Source organism: Balearica regulorum, chromosome 16 (assembly GCF_011004875.1).
Source record: "Balearica regulorum gibbericeps isolate bBalReg1 chromosome 16, bBalReg1.pri, whole genome shotgun sequence".
Taxonomy (NCBI): domain Eukaryota; kingdom Metazoa; phylum Chordata; class Aves; order Gruiformes; family Gruidae; genus Balearica; species Balearica regulorum.
Genome location: NC_046199.1, coordinates 4,411,504 through 4,424,865, shown reverse-complemented (window position 1 = coordinate 4,424,865; position 13,362 = coordinate 4,411,504). Strand labels below are relative to the sequence as shown.

Below are 13,362 nucleotides of genomic sequence, written 5' to 3'. Positions count from 1 at the left end.
CTGAAAAGGAAACTTAGTCAAGACTAAGTTGACACGCACTCTCTCGGTCACAACAGCTACTTTCAAAGTGACAGTATTGCCTGGCTAGCTGTTAAATGAACAACAGTAGCCAGCCTTTTGTGCTTGGGTGTGCACTCTGCTCCCCTCCCACCTTAGAGGGATGAGTTCCTTTCTATAAGGACCAAATGCTACACCACACTAGTGATACTCTCTGTTTACCACTACTAATCTTTCATTTCAAACAAATAAGATCAAGGCTATAGCTCTCAGTAGTGGTTCTTACTGACTGCAGTACAGCCCAGTGATTATTTTATTCATACCCCAATTAGCACTTTTCTGATCTCCAGCTTGTGAGTTCTCAAAGTAGGAAACAGTCTTTCAACACGCAGGTCTAACAAATGAAATGAGCCTATCTCCAATTAACAAGAAATAATTAAGCCCTTAGCGGATGCTGAGCATGTATTTCCTTCATAGCTGTTCAGGATATGCTTTTCAGCAGAGCTGACAGGCAATACAAGGTTAGAGCACAGCCCAAAGAGGCACTCACTAACAACCTGATCTAACCAGTTAGTGGGACTGTGTGGCCTAAGGGTTTAGCCAGGTGTCAGGCTAGGAACAGAACAGCTGGGTGCTCCTGGTGTGAATGCACACATTCAACAAACTGGTTTTAAAGAGGACCTAAATTAGGAAGTCACATCCCAAAGACTATATTGCTACCCGTGGAAATGTTTGTCTTTGCTCCTTGTGTGGAGTAACTGTGTCTCTCCAGAGTCTTGCACGGGCAGACTATGTAACACACTAACCTGCACTAATTATGAAGCATGCTGTGTTTATGTTTATTTGTCTTTCTGTCCACATGTCCAAATATTTGTCCAGAGCAGTATGCTCTTAAATAAAACTTATTTGTCCACATCGTTATTTAGGGAAGAAAGAAAAAAAAAATATTTGCTGTTCCTCAGCTGTTTGCCGAGGAAACCTCTGCCCGGAGCGGGACCGGGACACTTCTCCTCCGGGGACCCCCCGTGCCTTCCCGGTCTGCCAGCGGGGCCGGGGCGGGCGTTGAAGGCAGATGCTGAGGGATCGGTTGCAGCTGCTGTTGTTACCGGGGGCGAGCTCGGGCACCGGTCCCGCGTGGGGTCCGCCCCGGCCCCGCCTACTCCCGGAGCCCGCGCAGGGGCCGCGCCGCGCCCGGGGCTCCCCACGCAGGCGGCGGCCGTGCCCACCCGCCCTTCCCGCGGAGCTCCGCGCCTGCCCCGCGGTGAGTCCCGGCCAGCGGGGCCCCAGGAAGCATTTAAGCTCCGGGGCTGCTGCGGTGGAGCTCGGGGCGGGGGCGGTGCCGCGGAGCGAGGCGTTTCGGCTGTCGTGCCGCGGTCGGATGTGGAGGGAGTAGCTCCCATCTCTCGGCTTTTCCCCTTCTCCGGGGGGCAGCTATTGTCTGCAGCGCTGACCCCAGCAGGTAGGCTGATGCTGCGGGGGGGGGGGGTGGACTGGCGCTGCCCCGGAGCTGTGGGGTTGCTGTTGCCGGAGATGCTGTAACGTTCGGTGTTAAATCGCTGCTTTTCCTGCAGAATGTGGCTTCCCCTGCCCCGCTGGGGAGTGGGGTTATTGTTTCAGCTACAGCCCCCCTACTGACAGCTCAAAGCTGTCTTCCCTGAGCCAGCGAGAAGAACATTTTCTGGTAGTCTCGAGGTTTTTCTTTCCACCTGGTCTACGTGCACTTAGAATTGTGTTGGCAAGAAGGGCTTAATCTTGCGGCTGAGTCGCTGGGGATGGCCCCTGTCTCTATAGGATATCGCTTGTTTAGGCTACTTCAATATATTGAACTCTGTTAATCTCAGTTCAGTAAGAAACCTTATTATCTTGAGGCAGTTGCCCAAACGCCACCATTCAAGTTAAAAACGTTTTAGCGGGACAATCACTGCAAAGAAGTAGATGAACTGAGGTAGGTAAACTCTCTAAAGGTCTAGTAGAATATTGCTGCTTCTTGTATTGCATGGTGATGTTTTAAAGCCTGGTGATACCAAAGTATATGCTTTGGGTAGTTTTTAGTCTGTGTAAATACACTCAGAATAGCTTTAGCTTGGCTGGGCTGGCTGTTGCTTGTAGTGTCACTGTAATAGCAGGGAGGTTGGTGCCAACATCCAAACCTGCTTGAGAAACCTACTTTGAGGATTACCGGTTCCTGCGGAGTTCCCCAGTACCACAGCTATGCTGATGGCAGTAGTGGTTTATACCTGGTTTTCCTGTCTCTGAGCTAGGAGAAATACTGCACGCCTAAATATTTGGCTGTTAAGAACAAAACTTTTGTGTGTGGATTTGCCTAAAAGTAGCATGGAAAGGCCCTGTTGGCTCTGCTGTGGGTCTGTGCTTCTTGCCAGTGGTTGATGATGTGTGAACCTGACCTGGAGAACGGGCCCAGACCTACAGATATGGGGGCTTGGTCTGAACCCTGGAGACTTGGTGTTGCGGTCGACCTTTGTTAAAACCTTTCTTACTTTAAACCTAGCTGTAATGCCTGCCCCCGTGCCTGCCTTTGCCGAGCAGTTGGAGTATACAATGTGAATGTAGCATGGCCTCTCAGCTGCCTTGTAGCCTGCAAGCACTTGAATAGCATCAGAGAATTTGTGCTTTAATTTTCCCTTTGCTGTTGTGTGCGAAAGCTGTTTTCTGGGCATCAGCAGGAGCATTAGAGCTTATATACAGCTTATATGCTGTAGCAGAGCAGACCTATATATCATAGCAGAGCTCTTTTCGATGTGATTGTTTGCAGTGATTTCAAATAGATGCTTTTTTAAAAATGAAGGCTTTTTTGTAGTTAGGGATTTAATTCACCTGCAAGGTCTCTTGTTTGCCTGGGGCAAAGCATTATTTTTCATACACACCCAGCAGCCTCCATCCTAGGGCACTTCTATATTGTAACAAGTATGTGGTTTTCTTAGCTGCAAAAGTTTGATATCAAAACCTGGATTGAATGCTTTGGAGCACAGCATGAGTGGTAGTTTCTTTTTGGTAGTTTCCTCTGACTGAGGTTAAATCTCCTGGGAGGCAGAAGCCTGCATTTCTATATACCAAACTGTACCGTAGATGTTTTAAAACTTTTTGCACATCACTTAATCTCTCTTTATTTTCCCTCCCTTCTTATTTACAAAGCATTTACTTTGCTGGCAGGGGTGAGGTTTGTTAAACATGAAGACTCCGTTGGGAAGCATTGTATGTTGAAAAATGTAGATATCAGTTTCTCTCTCCTCTGAGCTCAAAACTGTCAAGAAATTGGTAAAAGACCCAAACTCTAATCTAGTGTAAACTCAAGTGACGTAATGTGTTTTTGATGCATTTAAGTGATAAACATGTCTGAAAGCAGTATGGATAAGGTCTTGCAGCACGTTGGGATCCCTAACCTGACAGCGGGGCCTCTCCTGGTAACAGCTGGGTGAGCTGTGACTGTTTACATCCTTCTCCTGGAGGAGTCATGGGATGATTTAACTTGACCGGCATCTGGTTTTAGTAAAGAGGAGTCGGGGTTCTTGAGTCCAGCTGCATGTAGAAAAATAATGTTCAAGAGTTGGCTCATGGTCCCGGGTGCCCCAAGAGGGCGCAACGGCAGCACCATAGCTCTTGGTTTAATCAAGGCGTGTTTTTTGACATGGTGTTTTTGATGCTGAAAGGAAAAACCTGTAAATGTTCTTTTCCAGTTAGTAGCATCCTTGATTAGTTGGATGGAGAATTGTGTCACTTGGCAAAGCTTTATGAATTGAAATGGGTGAGGGTCCGGCTTGCCTTAAGGAAAAATATCACTCCTTGTGAGTACACGGGAGTGTTGAAACAGGGGCCCACAGAGGTGGTGGCACCTCAGTCCTTTACAAGACCCAGCTGGCCAAAGCCCTCAGCATCCTGGTCTGGCTTCTGTTTTAACCCTGCTTTACGCAGGAGGTTGGTGACCTGAGGAACCCTTCGCACGTGCTTGTGACAGCGAGTGTAAACCCCTCTGGGGAACAGTGCCCTTCTCTGCCTGCATGGAGCAAAGGACCCCCAATCCTTTAGTGCCTCATTTAAAAATCACTGTGGGATTTTTACTGAGTGGTTCTGCTTTGGCTGGGTGGGGAGGGAACGAAAGGTTTCACGCTGTATGCTGTTAGCTTTTTTTATCCCTGAAAAGTTAGAGGCTACAACGCATGACCAGAATATGGTATAGTCTAGCTTCATATGTCTTTTAGGCTCTCAGTTCAGCAAAATGTTTGCTTAATTGGGGATGTTATGGCCCATGTGCTTCGATTCCAAGCAGTTTAAGTGCTTTCAGTTAGAGACATAAAAATGTCTTAGTTGTGACATGGTGTTTGAGCCTTCCTGCTGCAGATGTAAAATCCATATGGCACTGAGTCTTAATTGAAGCCTGCTGGAGTTATTTTTTTCCTGCAACGTATTATATGAAATATTTTTTATGCAGCTGGCTTGAAAGGATTACTCTTAATTAGATATTTCTTATCAGTTAAGGCTATTCCTTTCTGTAATGCTGTTCCTGTCTAAGAAACATGATTTTGAGTTATATAAGGCACTTAGATTTGATATTCTACTTATCAAATGTAGCCTGTAGGACTTATTCATTATGTTACGCCATGGACTTTAGGTAGAAGTCGTTCACCACAGCATTGTTAATTGTGGGGGCAAGTCCCTCCAGGTGTGTTGAGTAATGAAAAGCTTGTCTGAAATCAGAACCTGTTGCTTGAAAAGTCAGGCCGCTAACTAGGTTTTCGATCCAGATGTTTATAGTACTTTCTGGTACTTGTTGCTGTTTGGTAAGACCGTTAGGTCATTTTGCAAGGGAGTGTGTTTTGTGATTGCAAAGAAGTTTAGAGAATGAAATACAAAAGCTGATGTAGCTTAAAGCATATTCCCCAAAGTAGATTACTCCAAGAGTCTGGAATGTGTTGGTGGGAGGCTTCAGTTTTAGTGAGATGTTGCTCCATGCATGCAGGAGTCCTTCCCCTCCTAAATAATTGTTTCCATCTGCATAGCCTATTCCATCAGCCCCAGGGCTGCTAGTGCCTGGACTGTGAGCTGTCTGCAAAATTTGGGTCTCTTGTAAAAATGAGGATCTTTCTCACTAAATCCTCTGTGCTAGCTATGTATGAAGGAAACTTTGCTGTTGTCATACAGAAAAATAATAGGGCAAGCCCCGCTGTGGGTACCTTTTAAAATAAACAACAATTCTGGTCTGTCTTTTACGTCCTTTTAAATTTTTGGAGGGAGAAGTTTTGGGACCCTCGAGTGTTACTGCATAGTGTCTCCCAAGCCTCTTGTTAATTCACTAGTTGTCTGAGAGTTGTTTAGTTTTTATATAATGTGATTTTTGATCCATCTGTGGTAACCTACAATGTTCCTGGCTACTTGAATACTGTGGCTTATGGTCTGTGAGATGTCCACATGAACATACACGCTCCCATCATATGGTGGAGCCTGAGTGTAGGAAATGATACGGAATGCAACGTTCGGTCGAGACCTCCGTGTTTCAGTAAACAACTTGGCTGAGACCCAAGCACACTTCCAGTGCATGAATTCTTGTTTGTTGATTTTTGCAGCACTAATGTACTTATCCCTTTGTCCTCTTTTGTCCTTTTTATAGAAGGTTCCTTCTAGGATGATGGACTCGGATAGCAGTGGAGGTTGGTGCCACCACGTGTTACTGTTATGTGTGTATCGGGAAGGGACTGCCAAGAAGGTGGTGAGGGCAGCAGCAAGAGCCTGCTCAACCATTATACGCTTACGGTTCAGCAGCAGCAGCAGAGCAGGCAGCCTGGGCATTGATGAAGCAGTGACAGCAGACTCCCAAGCAAGAGTTATCGTTTTATACTTCTCAGTTGTCCCTGCCTGGGTCACCTAATGCGGCATGGGAGAGACCTTATTCCCAGTACGAAACAGTGTAATGGCACCACTGCAGAGTACTCTTCGCTCCCTTCCCTCCGCACTCTTCTCCCTTGAAGGGTCTCGTTTCTGTGTTAGTTGAGGTCAATTAAGTGCCTGTTTCCTGGAGGAAGTGGCACGACAGATGTCTTCTTCCTTACCCTCCAATTTTTTGGTGAACCTTCACTGGGTTTGGCCTGTGGTGGACGTGGAGAGCATACGCACACGGAAGGGAAGCCCGTCTGGTGGGGGCTGCTTTGGAGCCCTGCTAGTTTGGGGCAGGAAGAGACTTTGGCATGATGGTTCTGAAGCTTGTGCGTGAGGCTGTCTTGATCACAGTGGTTACCATTCAAGTGCTGTCCACTTAAAACTTTGTCACCGCTGCTGCCAAATTAACAATTATGCTGGAGTCCTGGGAGCTCAGGCTTCTACGTGTCTCTGTATGTACACAACTGAGCATGCTGCCAGTGCTTGAACCTCCTTTTCTCCTGCTTGATCATACTTCTGACAACCCTAACCAAGTGACCAAGACTGGCAAATGAAAGCGGTGTTTCTTGTCTTGAGGGTGCTGTTTGAGCTGTAGAGGGAAAACAGGAGCCTGTAACTCTTGCAAGGTCCATAGCAGGTGGCCAATATATAATGGAACTGGAAGGATATCCTCTTTAGGCCACAAATAAATACAGCTTTGCTGATGAAAGTTGTTTTTCTCGGTCAAGGTAAAGCTCAGACAATGTTACTGTTTGAAAACAGCAGGGCTAACACAGTGGAAGGAAATCCTTGCATGCCTCATAGCGGAAGGTAGATGTGAAGCTGCAATATATACATCCCCGCAGCTGATCTGATACACGGTTGTTTTGGTCAAATATTCCAGAATCCTGGACTCACTCCAGCTTGTGCATAAGAAGGGTAAAAGTAGATAAAGGTAACAGCTGTATTTAGATGCAGTATTTCCTTTGACTAATGGGAGAGGAAGGACACCTCCTGGGAGCAGTCCTTCTAATGATATCCCTAATCCAAGAGTTTCAGAGTTCATTCACTTTGCGCTTCCTACGCTCTCTTGGCCAGTGTAAAGCAGGCGTGAAGCTGCTGGATGTTTGCAGGCCAGGAAGAGTTTGGACCAAGCACAGAGCTGCCAGGTCAGTTGGGAGAATTCAAGGCTTTATTAAATACGAGCACGTATGGTGGAAAAAGCTTTTTGGAGAATGGCTTTTTGCAAAGCTTATTCTAGCTGCAATGATGTGTTAGCAGGAAGAGAACCTAACTGGGGCGGGGGGGGGGGGAGCAAATCTGTCAGTAGGACCAAGGAATTGCTTCTTTAAGGCTTTTCTGTGAACTCTGCTAGTGAGGTCTGTGCAATTTTGTAATGGATTAGCGTTACCTCATTGTCAGTGTCAACAAAGCAGATGGCGAAAACTAGTCTTGGTAAAGGCCAAGCTGCCGCTTGGTTGCTCGCTGGGGATCTATGAATATCACTTAACCCTATGCGAGTACTTTTTCTGACAGTAGTACTGAGTCAAGTGTCATGGTTCATTTGGACTTTCAAAGTTACAGGAGGGTGTACCCTGTGATTCCCGTTTTATTACATGAAATCATTAGGTAAAAATCAAACAAGGGTTTAGTCCCCTTTCAATGTAACTTGTTAATTCTCTAATTCATTACTTCATTAATTCACTAATTCACATGCTTATGAGGGAGCCAGTTTCCCAGCTGATGGTGAGAGTCCTTATCCTTCCTTCTCTGTCGTGGTGCAGGTGTCCCAGTAATCACAGTGGGAAGCCTGGGAGCCTCAGCAGTGCAGATGCTGATGGGTCAGCTTGAAAGCTTTTAGGGTAAGGTGATGTACGTACACCTCTTCCATCATGGAAGTTTGGTTTCTACCAGTCCTGTGGGTTGTTCCAGTTAATTCTGAAGAGGTTTAGTCCTATCAGAAGCTGTCCAACTGTTGCTTTTGCACAGCTGCAAGGACAGCAGGTCTTATCTCCTCCTTGCCTTTGTAACTGGTGTACGTGCAGCTCTTGCTTTAGCCCAGCGGTGCTGCTCCCAGCATAGGTCAGGCTGAGTTGTATCGGTGTGAGCTGTGTGTTGGGCCAAAACCTGAGCAGGAGTCGAGTGAGCAGGCACAGTCAAGTGATGCCTGTGTTGGAAAATGTCCATTGTCCAAGTTTGGTTGCTTAGACCAGCCTGATTAAAACATAGTCCTGAATGTCAGGTGATGGTGATGAGAGTTCATCAGACTTACTAGAGCTGTGAGGTAAAATGTAGTTCTATAGTTCATCTGCTTGTGTATATGTCTTTAGATTTACTTTTATGAAATCTCTGTAGTTTTTCAACTCACCTGTGAGTCTGAATTTAATTTCTGCTGCTTTAACTTGGATTCAACAGTGTTTATTCAGTGGATGATCTATGTGATGTCGTCCTTTTGCCTTTGCAATAGCACCGTGTTACTCTGAACTTGCACAACGGGTGTAAACTGAAGAATAAAAGTCTGTCTTGCAACATCACTTGACATTGATACCCGAGACTTCCTATGTCTGATCTTCTCTTTGGTCCTGCAGTTAGAGCAGTGGGGTTTTATATAAAAGCAAACAGCGTGTGGGGATTTATAGGCACTACTCTGGTCTCTGACCGACCTTTGAGATGACCTTGTACCACCACCCTCACCTGCCCTGTGTTGTTCTTCCTTTAAATCCTGCACTACAAAGCTGTTTGGACATGTCTGTAGCAAGCTCTTCTAAATCCTAGATCATGCCTGCAATCTCCTGATCCTGGTTTTCATGAAGACTTGTGTAATTACACTTTGTCATGAATATTTTGGAAAAACAAGCTCTCTCCTAATGACTTAACAAACTCTTGACTACTAATAGCTCTGTAAGAGCTGTGAGCTGTATTGTGCAATCAGGCTCAGCATCTCAAGCAGTTTTGTTCCAGCTGTTGCATCGTTTATAGATGAAACTAGTATAAACAAGCTCTGTGTGGTGACTTCAGAGCAGGGTGCCAGCATAGCAAAAATAGTGACAGCTGACTTTTTTTTTTTTTTAAGCAGCCCTGTTCTGTTTCCGTCCCAATTCTCTTCTTGAGGAGAATGCCCATAAATGTAAATTATGGGCCACTTGTAATCTTTCCGCACACAGAGAAGTTTGGATTTCTTCTAATGGATCTGTTAGTGCTGAAGAGATGACAAAGTAGAACAGAAGCCCGCTGGGATAAATGATGGCACTTTTGAGTACAAGCACAACTGTTGCTTATGAGGGGAATAATTGGCACTTACTAATGCCTGGCTGCTAAATAAGAACTTCTGCTACTAGGCTGTGTTAAATTGTCTTTTTATTTTGGAAATAAATGATTGAGCAACTGGGATCTGTAAAAATGCTACTCCGTTTGAGAGAGGGGTATCGTTCTGTGCCATTGCTCAGAGGCTGGTGGGTGTCCTACCCACGAATGAGCACAGTGGCATTTCGTTCCCAAGTAAATCCCTATATCCACCTGTGTAGGAACAATGTATGGGGATCTTTTTGGTAGGTATTTTGCTCTGGATCTTGGATTTTGGAGTGTTTATGTAAGTGGATTTAGTTTTTATTGTAATCATTCAACAAAACAAGCTTCGATAATGCAGAGGGGGTTCCAGCCTAATCTCTGAAGCAGTTTCAGCTAGTCAGACCCAAGATAAAAACTTCTGGGGAGATTTTTAAAACTATAAGATATTGAAATCTATCAGAAAAACCCCAAAGACGACGTTGCTTTGAAAACTGCATTTGTACTTAGTCCACACTCAGGTCTTGAGGTGTTTCACTTTTAATCTTAAATAGCTTAGTTGTGTAGGTATGATCTGGTTACTCCTACTTTTCTCCTCTTGTCTTACCATCCTTGCTAAAACTCTAGCTTATCTGAGTCAAGCTATCAGTTGCTATTGTTTAGCTGTCTCATCACCTTGGTAGCACTGAACCATTCGCTTCTATCCTGATCATGGGGCCATGCCATGTGCATGACTTCTGCTCTTTCAAGAGTGGATGTTTGGCATTCTTCAGGCAGTAACTCCTATGGGATGCCCAAAAACACACTGACTCATGCTGAGTTCAGCCCGTAGAGCCCATCCCGCTGCTTGTGATTATGGTGCAGGAAATAAACAAGATGACAAGCTAATCTATCACGTCTTTGGGCTGAGAACTGGGGCAGCGGAGTAAGATAGTCCATTCCTGATGCTCTATTTGTGGCTCTGTTGCCCCATCCATTTCCCAGAAGGGAACAGAAAATTCAACTTACAAAAATCAAAGTGAGATTTGTGAAATGGGCTGGGATGCGAGCTTGGGAATTTGAACTCTTACGTGTTCTTTTTCTATGAAAATTAAGGAGGTGCAAAGTGCTCCGTGAAGGTGGTGCTGGGGTTAAGCTCTGCAGCATGCACTCTGGCCCCCTGTGAGCTTGACTGACATGGCTGGGATGAGATGGTGGTTACTCACTGCAGCTGGAGAGGGAACTGACTGCTGATCCTTTGTCCCATCTGCCGCTCTTCTGTCGCACCTTAGAAATGATGTGTAGCACTTTGTCAGCTGGCTGCACTGATAATAGGTCCCTGTGTTTAAAGGAAGTGAACAAGCAGCTTGATGGTTATTCATCCGGTGCCTGTCACTTCGTTCTGCCTCGAGTGTCCAGCAAGAAAGGTATGGTTTCTGCAAGGCACAGCGCTCGGTAGATGTCAGGCACATGTTTCGATAGGGAGGTAAACAAGGTCATCCTCAGAAACCCGCTAAGACTTCTAATTTTATACAGTTTCAAAATGCCCAGGAGGCAGAAACATATTCAATTTAAATTAGTAAGTCTTGGTTATTCATCAGAATAAGTGTGTTTGTGCATTAAGAATAGCCGCTGTGTCTTAGCACTTCCTCCCATTGTTACAGCTCTTCCTTGAGCAGTGGAAATGTTTTGGGTGATTTAAATTACATTTACAGTAGTAATTATGTTTAAGTAACTTTGCAGTTTGCTTATCTAAATATACATCTGTGTCTAAAGAGCGTATGATTATTTTTTTTCCCCCCTCCTTCGCTCCCCCAAGCCATGACATTCCTGAACCGGGTGGGCAGCTGGAGGCAGTCGTGTACCCAACCACCGGCCCGTGTCTGGTGGAGATCTCTGCTCAGAGCTGCTGTCCTCCTCTGCTACAGCATTGCATCCTGCCAGATGCCAGGGGTTCCTCCTTTGCCCAATGTTTTTTTTCTTTTTTTCTTAGACATGAGATTAACAGGCTTCTGTGTGCTTAGGAAGCATCTGTTCTCGCTGTTTGTCCACTGCCTGAAGTTGTAATCATCTGTTTGTTACAACTCTTGGCTGCACTAAAGCAGATTATGTGCTCTGACATACAGCTTATTGGGTTTTAGAGTAAGCAAGGTCAGACCGCTCACCGTTGGGTCTGAGCCACCCGAAGCAGGGGTAGAGCGGGGAGGGTCAAGGGGATGATGCTGAGCAGTTGGGGAAGGTGACGCTTTCCCTCTCCACTTGCACGTGCCCCAGCTCCCGTGGGCATGCCTGTATCTCTCCCAGTAGGATGACAGATCAGGCCTCGTCTCATGAAGCAGCGTCACGAGCAGAAGCGCTTCGCAGGGTTGGAGTGACAGCTGTTGGGCTGAGATGCTGGTTTGATCTCTCGGGGCAGAGCCGAGCCAGCCGGTGTTGTGGGGCTGGGAGCTGGTGCCTGTTACCCAGACGTGATTGCGGCTTAGCGCTTCGCCCCGGGCCACGGCATGGGTGCTGCCTCCCTGGCAGATTGGGAACAAGCTGGGGCTTGGGTAGTCTCACTGCCTCGGTGACTCCAGAAACTGTAATAATCTCTTAATCTTAATGGGTCCAGATGGATAGGTAATACTACTTGAGGATTTTCTTGATATGTGATGGGGTGGAGGGGGGATAAATTGTTTTCAGACTTTGCTAATATTATGTACTCTGGAAAAATAAACCTGCTGGGGGAAAAAAGAATTGCATGTTAGGGATTTCAGCTACATTCATGTTTTTCTACTCCGTTTCACATTGCGGTGTCTTTCACTTGCATTTGATTTTCATGGTAACAAATTACTTTGGAGGTGCTTGCAAAATGTAATGCTGCCGTAAGATCTTGTGATGCAGCTCATGACTGTTGTGTTCAAGCCCACCCAAAGACACTGATGCTGAGCTCTTTTGGGCAGTGTTCAGAGGCAGGTCTCCCAGGCTGGTGGGGTCCCTGCGCTCTGGCAGAGGACTCTTGTAGACTTTAGGTCTCCAGCCTGCACGTGCTTTGCCCAGTTGAAATTCCCGATTATCCAAAAGCATGTTGGATGTTTTTGCCCCTCCTTTTTGGTCCTGAAAAAAAATCAGATTTACTGAGCAAGCCAAGTCATGTCAGCTTGGCAGGACATGTAGATACCTTCAGAAATAACTTGTGCAGTAAAGCTGTGACGATAACAGCGCTGGGTCTGTACCAGTGAGTCATTTGAACTAATTGGCTGCTGAGAGCATTGGTATGTCTCTTTGTCTCCATGTTTGAGTAAGATTCAGCTCCTGTGATCCAGATGATCTCGTCCTAGTGAGCTTGGCTCATCTCTAATGACGCCAGGAAGACTGTCCTGGAGCATGAAACACGCTGGAGAGCTTGAAACTAGAGTTGGAATATTTATCCTGATTCACTCCGAAAATGCAGACCCAGCTGGCCTCATGTCCTGTTCCGTCACCTCTTTTCTCGCAAGCTAGGAAAGAAACTTGCTGATTATTCCTCTCAAATGCCATGAATAACTGAAGTCCAGACAGGAGTGAATATCTGAAAGGCTGTAGATGATAGTGCAGCTGCTATTATCTACTGAGATCTTAACTTTCAGTAATGCTTGTGTACTGCTTTAGATGAGTAATCAAAGCTGAATGTACTATTAAAAAATTCTGTTTTCATTCTGGATACTTGAAATTTGCCTCAGCTGTGCAAAAAATCCCAGCTGAATTATTACTGCTGCATTAGAAACCTGCAACAATGAAGCTTGCTCATACCAGCGACTGGCAGCCTGCTTGCCTGAAAATCTGCCTGTCAAAAAGGACAAGCAGCTGGCTGATGTTATTAGAAGAAATGTAATGAGAAGGAGGCGTAGCTGAGGGATAGAAGAAATGCAGTTATGGGCTATCATGCCCATCTACTTGCAGTACGGGCAGCTTCGATGTGTTTTGCATACAGGAGAAGAATGGCCTGAGACCCAACCACTTGTTTCAGGGCATGGTGCGCTTGGTGGGAAGCCTCTTGGAAAGGCTCGGTGCTCCCTGGGGACAAATAACACTTTCCTGAGTCTGTAAAAACAGTGAAGCTTCGAGAGCTGCATCTCCTCTCATAGATGTTTTTGTTGTCGTCCCCCCTTGCTCTCCCCTCCCACGTCTCAAACCCTGGCCAGCTTGTGTGGTCATATACGATGACGTAGGCTTCTGTCCGATGTAGCTTTGCAACAGCTATTGCCTGTGTAC

The 13,362-nt window shown here is 45.9% G+C and overlaps 1 protein-coding gene across 2 annotated transcripts in view; it reads left to right on the top strand.

Annotated features, from left to right (window-relative positions):
- ARHGAP40 (Rho GTPase activating protein 40) overlaps positions 1-13,362 on the top strand; it is a 46,503-nt gene that overhangs the window by 1,863 nt on the left and 31,278 nt on the right. The window contains exon 1 of one of the 2 annotated variants that reach the window (XM_075768620.1): positions 1,090-1,456. The exons of the other annotated variant lie outside the window; for it this stretch is intronic. The gene's annotated coding sequence lies outside the window, so the exon portion shown is untranslated. Of the gene's footprint in view, positions 1-1,089; positions 1,457-13,362 lie in introns of those variants that run through there. 2 annotated transcript variants of the gene reach the window in all.